Source organism: Lutra lutra, chromosome 4, assembly GCF_902655055.1.
Source record: "Lutra lutra chromosome 4, mLutLut1.2, whole genome shotgun sequence".
Classification (NCBI taxonomy): domain Eukaryota; kingdom Metazoa; phylum Chordata; class Mammalia; order Carnivora; family Mustelidae; genus Lutra; species Lutra lutra.
Genome location: NC_062281.1, coordinates 26,461,012 through 26,476,583, shown reverse-complemented (window position 1 = coordinate 26,476,583; position 15,572 = coordinate 26,461,012). Strand labels below are relative to the sequence as shown.

The following is a 15,572-nucleotide window of genomic DNA, read 5'->3' as shown; positions in this document are numbered from 1 at the left end:
TCTATCTATCTATCTATCAGAGAGAGAGAGAGCACACACAGCAGAGGGAGCAGCAGGCAGAGGGAGAAGCAGGCTCTCTGCTGAGCAAAGAGCCTGATGTGGGACTCAAATCTCAGAACCCTAGGATCATGACCTGAACCAAAGGCAGATAGCTTAATGACTGAGCCACCCAGGCACCCCTCCCATTCACTTTTGAATGTATTACAGCTGACTTCTCTCATTTGGGTATTGAATTGCTTTCACAGTGCCAGAAATGAACTCCTAATTGCTAAATCTAGTATCTCTTCATTTTTTCCACATACTTGATCTCTTAGCAGTAATGGAAAGTATTGATAGGCTTTATTTGAAATTATCTTGCCTTCCCTTACACAGTCCTGAACTCCCTTGATTTTTACCTAATTGTTTTAAATCATTATGCTCCATACCCTGTGTTCTTGTTCTATTTTTTTCCCTTTGCATTTGACCCCTAGATAGCAGAATTATAAATTGATTACATGGACTATTTTTCTTTGTTCAGTGTTCTCTCTGAATAGTTAATCTAATTCACTACTTTGACTACAACAATCATTTCTGTGCTGATAGCTTTCAAATTTATATTACCATTTTTTCTATTTCCTATTTCTAGAGTAAATGTTTCTCTACTTGCTAGACATTCTATAAAATGTTTTAATGGAGCTTTTAAATAAACTTCTCTTAATTCATCCATCCACTTCCCTCCCATACAGACATAAACACTCCTCAAGACCTGTGTATTTCTCATCTGAAACATTCCATTTTCCTTCTTTTCTTCTCTTCTCAGTACCCAGTACTTCATCACCATCTTTTCTTGAACTAGAAATAGCTGCTTAACTCCTTCCTTATACTGATTTTTCTCTGTGTCCCATCCATCTTAGTGTTATTATATTTATCTTTCTAAAAGACAGACTTATTTTACTTCATTTAAAAAACTTGATCTCTGATTCCTATAGAATAAATTCCAAACTGTGAGGACCTAGATTTCTTTTCCAGTACATTTTATACAGTAGACATTCAATTTGTGCCAGAAAAAAAAAAAAATTCTTGTTCTTCTTTGAATGTATTACACCCTTTATCATTTTCCACTTATTTCTATGATGTTTTCCAAGTCTAAAATATTATTACTTCTTATATCCCCCTGCAGAAATTCTATTCATTTAAACAAAGCCAAGCTGATGTGTCACTTCTTTTTGTTAGAAGTATTCCTAATTCCTCCACTCAGGGTTCTGTAATGGATTGTAGTCTTCACAGAACATTTATTTGAACAGCAGATGTATAAAGGTGGTCAAGTGCTAGTGATCTGATAGAAAGTACAATTATAACATTTTAAGAACTTCACAGCAACAACAAATTTACAGCAATAACAAATTTACAGCAATAACAAATTTGCAGCAACTCAATGATTGCTTTGAAGTTAATTGAATCAGCTTCCTGATAGGACATACTGCTTCTTTGAGTGACACACTACTTGACAATTCTATGGCATGCTTTGTTTTACAAGATGTATACACACTTATAATCTTCTGTGGACAAGACCTTGTTTTTCACCTCTGTTAACTCTTGGTGCAGTGGCTTTCATAATGCAGGGATGTTTACTAATGGAACAGATATCCAAGTTATTTTTCATAGCTCTTACATGGAGTAGCAAATTAGTGATGAAGAATCTTTGTAAATGTGTGTTAGACTAAGAAATTATCTTTTTGAAAATAAAGGAAAAAAGCACTCATAAAATGACAAGTAAAAATCACCCATAAGTAAGTTGGATTTATAAAATACTATGGGGGTAATAGATCAAGAAATCCTATGGAAGTAAATAACAGATGAGGAAAAGCTATTCTTAGGAAGTAACATAGAAAAATACTTGTTTTCTTTCTAAGTTTTGTTTTCCTCTTTCGGTGATTTAGGAGACTTTCTCCCATGGCTCTTGTAGAAACTGTATAAAGAACAAATTCATTCTGATCAGAGCAAGCTACAAAATAACAAGCTGCCCATTTCCGCAGTAGCACTTCATAAGACATTATCTTTTTTTTTTTTTTTAATTAACATGTGACTATTATTAGAGATGGTTGAACTGAAATATTTTTAGGGACATTTGAGAGAAAAAAAAAAATCATCCCATGCTGGCAAATGTAAAATATAAAACAATGCACAGATGAAAAATTGAGAAAATAAAGTGGCTCAGAAAATTAGTTTCTAAGATAGAAGTTATAGGAGTTCTAGTTTGAGCTATATTAACTTCAAATAAATACTTGCAAAGTTGTGAAAAATACTTTTTACATTAAAATAAAATATTTTCAATGAAGGAATTAGTAATCTAGGGAGGGAAAAATGCCCAGAAAATGAAATGAGCTTGGGAATTAATTTTCAACTGACATAATAAAAGATTTGCTGTAACAAAATGGATGAAACATGGTAGAAATCTATTATCACAGTGGACAAAGGAAAATAAGACAAGTGAGAAGAACACCACCAGAATATCATTTGTTCTTTTAATGGGCATAAGTAGGAATTGTGGAGTTTTCACATAGAAAATAGAACTCCACTAAATAAGTACAGATTTCTGGGTTGAGTGTCAGAATTTTAGTCTTTCTGCACAATATCTGACATATGTTTTGAAGAATTCTGTTCAGCTACATTTTATCTTTCTCTTGCACTTTCTTTCTGGGAAGGAAACTCCAAATAGTTTAGAAAATCAAGTACAGAGATGATTTTATTATGAAGGGAATTCCTACATGGAAGTTTAATTTGTAACAATCTAACAAACATGTGGAATTTAAGTAGTGACCTGAAATATGGTTATAACCCTTTTAATACACCAGAATTTATTTTGTTTTTAATTTTACTTTGTTTAATACATATATATCTACCTAGAAAAACATGATGATTTACCCAGACATCAAAAACCTATTGTTAAGCTTCAGATAAACAGCTATAGAAACTACTCTCTGAATCAATTTTAATTCTCAGATTGTGGACTCTTGGTTATGAAACACCTCCCTCTTGCCCCCTTAACCCTCCCACCTCCCTCCCCACATCTGAAGGTGAAAGATAAAACCTATTTAAATCCGTGTGTGGAACTATCAATAAGTAGTTCCATTTAATAATATTTCATTGGACATCCCAGTCCCTATGTCTTCATGAGAAGCTGATAAAGTGTCAGAAGTGGAGTAACAATTAGGACTAATCTTCCAATATATCTGAGCATTATCTACATAAGAATGGCAAGTCTAATCCATGTCTTCACTGAAAGGAAGCATATCAATGTGGAATAATAATGAAATGAACCCAAAGCAGAAAACTGGAAAACAGAGGAGATACCATGAAAGGGACAGAATGAAAATCAGCAAAAGGCAGACTGTACAGGATCAGATAAATCTGATTAAAACCCAGCAAATGCAATTCCTTTTAAAAGTGAGAAATATAATGGACTTATTTTTTAAGTCAAAAATAAAGTAAGGAGATTCTTTATTTTTCTTTTTCTAGTTCTTGTTCATAATTTAACCTAGTCATGAAGGTTAAGTTTTTATACAATCCTGCTTCTTCCTGCTCTTTGTCTCACTGAGTCACCCTATTTGTATTAGGATGAGAGGACATATGGCATTGAATCAGTAATAGAAATGACAGTATGAATTTATGATTTCAGTTTGCTTTTTGAGAAAAATAAAAGAAAATCCAACTTAATCTAAGGTTGCCAGTAAGAAACAGATCAGTTAGGCGGTAGGCTAGAATGAGATTAATTATTATGCATAATACATCTAGAAACCATAGTGTTTTTAAGATCATTCATGAGGAAAGAGTTGGTGGAATGAAGAAAAGAAAGAAAGAAAAAGAGGGTAGATAGTAAAGAAGATGGGGGGGAGGTTTAAGCAACTACTTTGACAAAGGGTTTAATAGGTAAGAATATGTATTATTTGGCTTCAAACTATTGCTCTACCTTTGATAGACTGACTGCAGCCTTTCCCAAATTATCTAGAAGATCCACTGAGTAGGTTGTCACTTGTACATTTAAAAACTGGTTTTTTGTTTCTTTAGAGGAAACTAGGTCAGTGTCCACTCAAATTTATGTAAAACTGACATAATCCAGAAAATCAGAAAGCAGGAATTTAAAGCCAGAATTAACTATTAGACATTAAATTTCTACCTACTGGCCCCAAAAAAAATCACTGACATCTTTTAGAAGGCTTTGTACTTCCCAGAATTTAAAATCAGGGAGAAGACTATCTGATGTACATCAAACAAGGCAGGAAACATTAGGAGTCAATTTGTAATTTCAAAATGCATCACGCTCTAAGCTACTTACATAGCTTTTCATATGTGGTTCCCTTCATCTGGAATATTCTTTTTTAGCTCTTAACCTGCTAGCTAAAATTCATTTTTCCAAAGCCTTACTTGTATTAGAGCATTCTTACTCTATTTTAATTATTTAAATACTGCATTCCTTTATATTATATCTTGTATCTCCTAGGGACAAAAAAAAATTGACTTAGTGTATAAAACACAATAAATGCTCAGTAAAGTTTTTTATTCAAGAAAAATTAAAGTAAAATACACTTAAAGATAATAAAAAAGACCAAAGTTTATCATTTAAATGTTCTAATTAAAATGTGAGAAAAAGAGGTAATTCTCAAAGAAACATCTCAGGATAATTTGGAAATCACTTGAAATTTTAGATAATTTTTCCTCCTAGTTGAAAGGTCGAATGATAAATGATGATAGGTTTTTGTAATTTTTCTTTTTTTTTTTAAACATTTTATTTATTTATTTGAGAGAGAGACAGTGAGAGAGAGCATGAGCGAGGAGAAGGTCAGAGGGAGAAGCAGACTCCCCATGGAGCTGGGAGCCTGATGCGGGACTCGATCCCGGGACTCCAGGATCATGACCTGAGCCGAAGGCAGTCGCTTAACCAACTGAGCCACCCAGGCGCCCAGGTTTTTGTAATTTTTCAAGGAGATATTTATTCAACACCAAACATTAATTTAGAAAGTTCAATGCAAAAAATGAATAAGATGGTATCATTTATTTAAGAGACTTTAAGTCTTAAAAACACAAATAGTTCATTTTAAAAATGAGTTACGAGTATAAAGGTAAGCAGGTGTTAATGGGAACACAGAAACTGCACATTTTTGCAGCTTAGGAAATTAGAGAAGTCATCCTTGAGATGATGTCAAAGTTGAATGTTGAAAAGTTAGGACACATGGACTCCAAGTAGAAACCAGGATGGGCTTCTAAGCAGATGCACTAGCTAGCATATTGTATATAAGAAAATTAATTCCCAGAACATCTAAGGTTGTTTGGAGCTGAGGAGATTCTTTAGGTAGAACTAGAGAGGTAAATAAACAGCTCTTCAAGGAAAGCCATACAGGATAGGCCAAGGAAGTTGTTGGATTTTAGGTGTTGTTGTTGTTGTTTTCAAAACTAAGGGGGATACTTTGGGTGTATTGAAGGGCACTTGACTTAACTGTGTCTGTAATTAAGTTAATCAGTCCAGATGTCATATGAGGCATGGATTTAAAAAACTAAAAACTAGAGGACTGGGGATAAGAATGAAAAAGTCAAGTCATGTCCTTTTTTTACCCTATACACTTATTTTTTTAAATATAATTCTATTTAGTTTTGAATGCAAGGGCATAGCATATTTAGTCATTTATTTACTCAGTCATTCACTATTTAAAAAAAAAAAAAAACAGATGCACTCAACAGTATGAGAATTAGTGAACACACAGTTGTGGACCAGCCCTGCCTTCATACGCCTCACATTCTGGGGAGAAAGACAGACGTGAAACAGCACTTTACAAGATTATATAATCATGAAAAAGGCTACGAGGAAAGTCCAGACATTCCTAAAAGGACAGCCATCGTCCTTTCGTTGTGCTTTGCAGATATTACATTTGTTACAAATGAGGCTTCAGGGCAACCCTGCATCTAGCAAGTCTGTCAGTGTCATTTTTTCCAATAGCATTTGCTCATTTCATGTCTCTGCGTCACATTTTGGTAATTCTCATATTTCAAACTGTTTCATTATTATTATATTTGAATTGCTTTTGAATTGCTGCAATCTCATGACAAAACTTTAACGAATGAGAAGCTGGTTCTTAAGATGAGCCAAGAAAGTGATTTTTTTGAGATGGAATCTACTCCTGGTGAAGACTCTATAAAGATTGTTGAAATGACAACAAAGGATTTAGAATATTACATAAATATCTTTGGTCACAGGGCAGGGTATGAGAGGACTGACTTCAACTTAGAAAGTTCCATTGTGGGTAAAATTCTATCAAACAGCATCTCATGTGACAGAGAAGTGTAGCAAAAAAGGAGTGAATTGATGTGGCAAAATTCACTGATGTTGTTTTTTTTGTTGTTTTTTTTTAAGAAATTGCCACAGCCACCTCAACCTTCATCAACCACCACCTGTATCAGCCAGCAGCCATCAACATCAAAGCAAGACCCTCCACCAGCAAAATGACTACAACTCCCTGAAAGCTCACATGATGGACAACATTGTTTTAGCAATAAATTTTTTTGTTTTTTTTCTATACATAATGTTATCATATACTTAAATAGACTACAGTATAGTAGAAACATAACTTTTATATGCACTGAGAAACCAAAACACTCATTTGACTCACTTCATTGTGATATTTGCTTTATTTTTGGTGGTCTGGAACCAAACCCACAATATCTCCAAGGTATGCTTCTGTGTGTGTGTGTGTGTGTGTGTGTATGAACATGTGTATGCACATATATGTATATGTATGCATGTGTATATGTATGTATATGTATTTGCAGGTACATGTATGTATATGTATATATACGTGTGTGTGTATGTGTGTGTGTGATTTGCTTTAATCTGAGGAGTGAACTCATAAAGCACTAGTCCTTTATGATGAGGCCATCAATAGAATATAACTTAGGGCATGGGAAAGAGGGACAACAATGTCAGAAAATGATTATATCGAATTTTTAAAAAAAAGAAAAAAATGTATATTGTTTAAGTGTATCCAACAACCAAATTAATTATTAATATTTTTCTTTGAATTCTTTAAATATGCTTGCATGAATTATTTGAAACCATTGTGATTAGATTTTACATCATGGTGTTGCTGCTAAGCAATTTTTTAAGTATCTAAAAACAGTTTGGTTTTAGGTAGATGTATTATCTTCTCTCCATTTTTTTTTTTAATTTATACCAACAGGCTTAACACGTCCTTGATGATATGAAGGCCACATGACAGACAACCATTTCTCTAAATAATGGGGTTTCATTAGAGGTTCTTTCCTGACTAACAATGAGCGGCATATGCCTCTGATGTGGCATCCAAGATGTTTACAAAGGGAACTATAGAAAAGGAAAAAAGACTGGGAGACCACATCTGAGAACTGGGTCAGTGAATTCTAGGATATGAAAAACATAGAGTCTATTTCTCTATACAAAAAGATATTTTAAAATTATCATTCATGATTTCAAGGAACAAAATATAAGGTTCTAAGATTGTCAACCACCAAGATCACTTTTGAGTTTATACCACTCAAGGATAGCATGATTATGTAAATCTAAGACAATGTTCTGAAAAAAAATTTCTACTATTTGGGAAGTAGAAAGGTCTTGGTACAAAACTATCATTCAGAGAAAAACAGAACAAAAAAAGTGGTTCCAAATTATCTAAACATTGGATGGAAAAGGAAACTGTATCTATCATTTACCTGCCACAGATAACAGCTGGGTGAAACAAACATTTTTAGTCTCATAAACAGGTTAAAAATGTTTCATAAGTGGAACTCCAGAACACAATTTCTATATCCTGATATGGTAACAGGTAAATTAGCTAAATTAAATATCTCAAAATTTAGATTAATAAGACATGAAAACCCCATATTTATTTAATATTGAGGACTGGAAAATAAATTGCATAATTAGATGTCACTTGCTCAAAAGCACAGTTGACCCACCTGGTAATTGGGCTGGGAGTGGGAAATAAAAAAATGGGGGTATGAGGCCATCTGGCAAGCATATGCCCAGGATAAAGGAAGAAACCTTTACTCAAAATGTTCGGATATTTCTGAATGCAGGCCAAGTTTTCCAGTTCTAATTTTTCAAAAGCTGAGAATCTAGATGTTTATGCAAAATATTTAATATTTCAAATGTTAGAAAAATTTTAAGATACAGCAATTTATTATAGGAAAAAGTATAAGCTATTTCTGGACAACAAACCTCTGATTTGCAATGTATGGTCCACATATTCGCTTTGATGTAAAATTAAAACAAGAGGATTAGGATTTTAATGAAACAAGAGAGTTTAAAAACACAACCGTAAATAGTTATACATAATTGTATTTCAGTTACACAATTGCAACAAATTATTTTAGTATGTATGTTTTTTTTTAATTTGTAGTTTTTTTTTAATTTGCTTTCAAAATGAAAAACCTTTAACAAGTCATTCATTTTATTCTCCTCTTCAATTTAATTTTTTAAGGAAATAAAATCTTTATTTTGGAATAATTTTAGATTCACAGAAAAAACATAAAGATCATGCACAGAGTTCCCATGTACCCTCCACCAGTTTCCGCTAATGTAAACATGTTACGTAACCATGGTGTAACTGTCAAAACAGAATGTATCATTGGTACATTCCTCTTAACTAAACTTCAGACTATTTGAATTTCATCAGGTTTTTCATTTGCTTTGGTTTATTTTGTTTTTAGACTAACATCCGCTTTTCCATTCTAGGACCTAATCCAAGATAACACATCACATATGTCTCTTTAGTCTACTCCTTTAATGTCATTTTAAATTAATATTTTACCAATCACCCACAAGTGTGTGTGGTGTGTGTGTGCGTGTTTGTGTGCTTTGTATAAAAAGTCATTACTCCAATGTATTACCAAGGCTAGAGGAAACACAAGGATGATTTTCAGAGCTGGCAAAACTAGAGGCCAGAACTTGAACAGAGTGAGGTTGATAAGTAATAACTTATCATGCCACAGGAGCCCTTGGTTGAACCTGTCCTCATCACAGTACAAGCATCTTTCTAGCCAAAATTCTTAAAGATTCCTTTCCAAGGGTATAGTTAGAAAGAAACAAAATTGCTACAAGGTAGTTTAACCTGGACATGAGAAAATGATTCAGTGTTCCTTAAGTCAGTACGATGCACTGTTCAAGATGCCATGGGATTTCCTTACCAGGTCTTTTTAAATAATTATAGAAACCTTATTCTCTGAGCTATACACAATGGTTGCAAGATGTGAAAGCATCACTCTCAGCTTTGCAAAAACAGTCACTAATTTATTTGTATCAATCTACGTGAGTGATAAAAAGTAGTGGCCCTCTTATTTTTGTTTTTGTTTTTTGTGTTAGGAAACTAAACACATTGGATATTAACACTATTTTGTGTTTATGCATAATTCCCAATTATCAGCTTAGGGCGGGGCTTTGCAATCTTTGCACTTGCGACACTTTGGCCTAGATATTCTTTGTTTTGTTGTCAGGGGCTGTCCTGAGCACTGCAGAATATTTAGCAGCGTCTCTGTCTCTGTCCACTCAATGCCATAAGCAACCCCCCGCCAAAGTTATGACAATCAAAAGTTGTGCCCAAACATTGCCAAATGCCCACTGCCTCCCTCCCTTTGGGAGTCACTGACATACGGCAGTATCTTTCATTCTACCTAATATCATTGATTTTTGCTCACACTTTTTCTTCTCTTTATTCTGTACCAAGAAGTTTTGATGAAAGATATTATAGAAATTAGGCATAAACTTCAGCTTTCATTTCAGTGGGAAGTTACATTAAAAATTGGTTAATAGAGTGTTTTGACACTCAAGAAGTAATAAAAATATTACTATATATATACCATATACTATATAAGTATAAAAATATTTCTATATAATATAGAAACTATATTATATACCCTTCTTTCCAAGTCCGTATCATTTATCTATCGTTTATCTAATCCCCAGTAATACTTTAGAATTTAAGTGGGCATTCTGGGGCATTTTCCCCAGTAACCCCAATCCTAGTCTACTCCAAGTAGGGTGCTGCTTCCCTTTGTTCCCATAGGTTTTATCTTTATTAGCTAATTTATTACAAATATTATTTCACTCTTTTCTGCTGTCATTCTTTTGCCTCAGTATACTATAAGCCCCTTGAGGACAATTACCGCATATTATTACTAATTAGTCCCTGACTGGTCCTGCATGTAGTCAGTTAGTGTTTAATGAATTAATGACACCCTTAGAAAATGGAGTCTTGATTGTGACACCAAACTAGGGGGTGTGGTACTTCAAGGAGCAGGATGAGGGTTAGTGGGGATGATGAAAAGCCTACACTCGAGAAAAAAACTGGGGTACAATATATCTGGAACTAGCTGTATATGTATGTTTTTAGCATTGTTTTTAACATTGACTCTGAGGACTAATGTCAATCCTAAAATGAGATATAATGAAATATTTAAGGTAAAGCTCTAAGTCTTGCCACTGGCAAAGTTGCCAAGGACTTGAAATGTATGTTTCCTGCTTGCTAAGACTTCTGATTTCATGTTGTCTTGTGGGTATGAGATTCAAAGCCTCTCTGCGTCCAGACTCTAAACTCTTAAAAACTGCATAAAAAATTGCTACATAACTACAATTTAAAACAAGGATGTTTTTGTTGTTCATTTTTAAAAATTGTGTTGCTTTCTTTTCAATAGATTTCGTGGTCCCCATCCCTATTTAGTTGTACAGATCATAGTCAAGAAATGTACTGACATTCTTAATGTTCCTTCTCAATGTAACCATATTATGAAGGAACAAATTTCTTACTTGTAAGCACAGTGATAATATAGATTTCATTATCTAGTCAACACTCTAGTTAGAAAGAGTCACATTATGTCTGGCCTGGTAAAAAAAAAGTCAGTGATGAATTCTCCCAGCTAGAGAGGACATTTATAGATGAATAGTTATGGTATTGAAATAGGTGCTCTTAAGAGATTTTTTAAAAAATCCAATTTTTAAAAAGATTTTATTTATTTATTTGGCAGAGAGAGAGATCACAAGTAGGCAGAGCAGCAGCCAGAGAGAGAGGGGGAAGCAGGATCCCTATTGAGCAGAGAGCCTGATGAGGGCTCCATCCCAAGACACCAAGGACCCCAGGACCATGACCCGAGCTGAAGGCAGAAGCATCACCCACTGAGACACCCAGGCTTCCTTAAAAAATCCAATTTTTTTTAAAAGATTTTATTTATTTATTTGACAGAGAGAGATCACAAGTAGAGAGGCAGGCAGAGAGAGGGGGAAGCAGGCTCACTGCTGAGCAGAGAGCCCAATGCGGGGCTCGATCCCAGGTTGCTGAGACCATGACCCAAGCTGAAGGCAGAGGCTTAACCCACTGAGCCATCCAGGTGCCCCCAAAACTCCAATTTTTTAAAAAACACTTACCAATCCTAAACTGTATATGCCTTAAAAAAAAAAAAAAGGATGCACCTTCCATATATTCCAAATATCTGGGTTCTGTTTCCTTTTTCCTTCTGATATTGATTCAGAATAAATATTGAAAGTACAAACTTTCAGTTATATAAGTTCTGATGATCTAATGTACAGTATGGTGGCTCATTAAAATAATTCAGTCTTGTACACTTCAACGTTGCTAAAAGTAGATCTTAAGCATTCTCACCACACACACACACACAAGTTAACTATGCAAAATGATGGGTTTGTTAATTATCTTGATCTTGGCATTCATTTCACAATGTATATGCATATCAAAACATCACATTATGCACTTTAAGTATATATACTTAATGTTTGTCAATTATTCCTTAATAAAGTTGGAAAAAATGAGGAAAAAATATCAACCAAAACAAAGAAGGATTAACTGCAAACAAATCTTTGACATACATATGATAGCAATTTAGCTCTGGGACCAAATTGCTTAGTAAAAAGATTTGAGTTTGACAATACATTTGCAAATGTGTAAACTTTAGCCTTTTAATGCCCAGGCAAAATACATAAAATGTCTCTTGCCTTAATTCGGGGAGTAACCAAGAGCACTGGCTGTAACCACACTGTTGTTTGTTTGTTTGTTTTTTCCTAGCTCTTTTCCCACCCTCTCTTCCAAAAAGAAAAGAAGCAGACTTTTAAGGTTTAAGGCTGGATCAGGTGTTAGCTCAAGATATACCCCTGTTACGTTGTGTTAAAGAAACTCTAACTTTTCAGCAATTCCTATCCTGGGACAGGCTAACTCTTCAATGTCAGTATAAATCTGTGGTGGGGATGACAGCAAACACCAATTAACAATAACCTTACAGAGAAGGTTCACAACACGCCAGGCACTGTATGGGGAGCTTTACCTATTTTGTAACATTTAATCATTGAGAACAAAACAAAACACAACACCCATGAGTTACATATTACTTTTGAGAACTATAGCACAGACCGTGGAGATGACAGCATAGGTTCAAATCCTGGCTCTACTGTTTACTGTCAATTTGCCTCCACTGACTCCCTGAATCTCTCTATCCTTTTATTGAAATTAAGAAATGATACTATAGTATCTCATAGGTTTGTTAAAAGGACCAAATAATGAATTGATATACTTAAAGCCTGTCCAGCATATAGTAAGCTCTGTGTATTAGTTATTATTTAAATTTTATAAAGAGTATAACTTAAATTGGAGAATTTAAACAACTCACCCAACTTTATTTGAACTCACAGAAGTTAGATGCCAAAATCTGTTTTTATCTAGTATGCTACAAATATTTGTTACATTTTTGCCAATTTTGTTTAATTTTGAGATAAGATTAGAATATTACTGAGAAAAATTCCAATTAGACACCATAGCTCTTTATTTGCATACGTGAATATATTTTAATATAAATACTATTTTATCATTACTTATGCACATGTATAGTATGTCAAATATTTTTTCATGTTTGAATACATGAAAATATTTATTAATATATACACTGTTTGTACCAATACTTACATACCCTTTTAAACCTCTGATTCTTGGAGACTAAAGCTTTATAAATATGTAATGCCTAATTCTTTCCACATTTTCTGCACATTATCTTTATGATGTGTATAGTGTATTAAATAAAATTTTAAAGATGATGTGGCCTGCAAAGAATAAACAGTTGATTACCTAATAAACTGTTCAGTAAAAGTCTTTATATAGAAAAATAGCCTACATGATCCAAGAACTCAAGATTGTCATGAATTTCCCACAGCATGCAGACGATCACCAAAAAAGACGGTAATAAAATCACATTTATTTAGTCCATAAATCAATTCAAACACTTAGTGTTCTACCTGGTAATGAAATCCTGTTAGTCAGTGAAAAATGTGTACATAATGCACTCTTGGGTGGGAAGCTGTGTGACATTTTCACCTTTCTAGTAAGCCATAATAAAATATTTCAGGAGCTGGTATTTTTCCCCGTGTGCATATATAACCACTGAACTGGGAAACGTTGCATACACATACACACACACACACACACACACACACACACACACCATGAACATAAAACTGAAATCAAGCCAAATCAGACTTAAACATACTCTAAATATTGTTAAGAAACTGACTTCAGTGTCTACTCCCTAGAAATGTATCAGTGATTTTAACCATTTCTGAAGATCAGCACAAATATTGCTTATCATATGGGTTAGGGAAATAATTTGAGTTCCCTTTGGGATTATGGCCATACACAGAACCAGGGAAGAATGTAACGGTGGTGTCTGTTAGCCTTGAGTTTCCTTTTGGATCATTCTCTGAGAATATAAATTTCTGAATACTCCTCAAGCATGAGTCTTCTAATTCTATGACCTCAAACCAAAGTTTAGGAAAGTATTGACTGGAACCATCTGATACGGACTGAAAAGCCAAAGAGAGGAAATGAAATCACATCTTAGACTATGTTACCTAGAAACTATGCCTGAGAAAATAACTCCTTTGGGAGAGGTTTAATTGGTCATATGATCCCAGGGACCAGAAATGAGGAGTAGATGGGAATGAAGGAGTCTTGGAATGTAGAAAAGACAACACAAGGATGTGTCATCCCACTGTGTACTGCCAAGCATAACTGGTATTAAACCCTAAGAAACTTCCGATGAAACCTGTCAAATGCTTCTCAGAATAGCAGAGGAAACTTCAGGAAAACAAAACAAAACAAAACAAAAAGATACTTTTACTTATTTGATCCTATCTCCTTGTAGTTCAGGAGTTGATTCATAAAGCATTAGCTCCTCTATCATTTCTGGTTCACAAACTTCCTGTCTCAGGTGTCAAGGAGGCTATAGGTAAGGGAGTAAGAGGCAGAAGGAGAGGCCCCATCCAGTGCACCTGCACCAAATTTAACCGGTGACCACAGCAGTGACCGGAATTTGAGATGAAGATTTACAGAATGTACAAGAGGTTCGGGGCACATTGCCTCCCTCATTAAAAATCCTACTATTAAGACAACCAATTAACAAAAATTAATTCCACTGAATATTTTTAGAAAGTTAAATCATTTAGGAAATGGATTGTTTTAAAACTGAAAGCGAATCTCTAGTTTGCAATATTGTATTCACTAATGGGAAAAGGGAAGGTTAAATGCACTCTGGGTTTCTCTCCAAAACTTTCCCCTCACTGCCCCTACATTTTTCACATTTCCCTTCTAATTCTTATAATTGAAATGCCAGGAAAATCCCTGCTCTATTTCTGTCCCAAATAATAGATTTAGAGAGCAATGAGATACCATCATTACCCTGATGATATTCAGCTGTGCCATTCATTTCCTCTGGACTCAGATGGCGCGGAGCCTCTAAGCTCCCTTCAGCAGCCAAGTCTGGAGGAGAGATGAGGTGGCATACTTCCAAATCATTAAAGACAGAGCGATCTGGCCGGTATGCTTGAGAAACACCAAGGGATTTGAAGAGAGGAAGTTTGGGCTTTCTCAAATGAGGTGACTCACGCAAACCTGCCTGGTGTCAGTCTATTTCTAGATCTCAATCTGCTCAAGCATTCCCAGTCAGCACCTATGGAAATGAGTGTCTTTTGTCTTCTTGCATTTAATTTGAACCTTGAAAACCTTATTAAATGATTCAATGTTTGCTGGGGAAATCTTCAAACTGACTTTCGAGCAGGTGATCAGCACTTGTGTGTTGGTTTCTGATGGTCCTGGAAACAGAAAACTTAGAATTCCTCAAAAGAAGAGAGAAAAATGTATGTCTAAAGTATTAATTTTAAATATAAGGTCTCTATCAACTGCTTTTTAAAAAAGTAATTTTAAACTGGAATATATAAATGAGATGAGACGTTTACTGTCTTTATCCTCCTTTCCCACCTCCAGACAGTGTTGTAAGAGGATATTTAAAGACAGGTCCTCAGAACAAAAATCCCTGTAATTGGCCTTGAGTGTTCCCCATGTAAAAGTCCTATCTTCTGATATGCCCTGCCAAGCCGCCAGATCATCACTGCTAAGGAAACAGAGAAGAAAGTTGCCTTCAGAATGTATTTATAAGTGAGTAATACATGTAAAATGAACATAGTTTAAAAAAACACACACAAGAGGCACTTGTCAGTTTTTAAATGCACAATTGTTACA

At 34.5% G+C, this 15,572-nt stretch overlaps 1 protein-coding gene across 5 annotated transcripts in view; it reads right to left on the bottom strand.

Moving 5' to 3' along the window:
- CSMD3 (CUB and Sushi multiple domains 3) overlaps positions 1-15,572 on the bottom strand; it is a 1,255,873-nt gene that overhangs the window by 629,012 nt on the left and 611,289 nt on the right. The gene's annotated exons all lie outside the window — the stretch shown is intronic.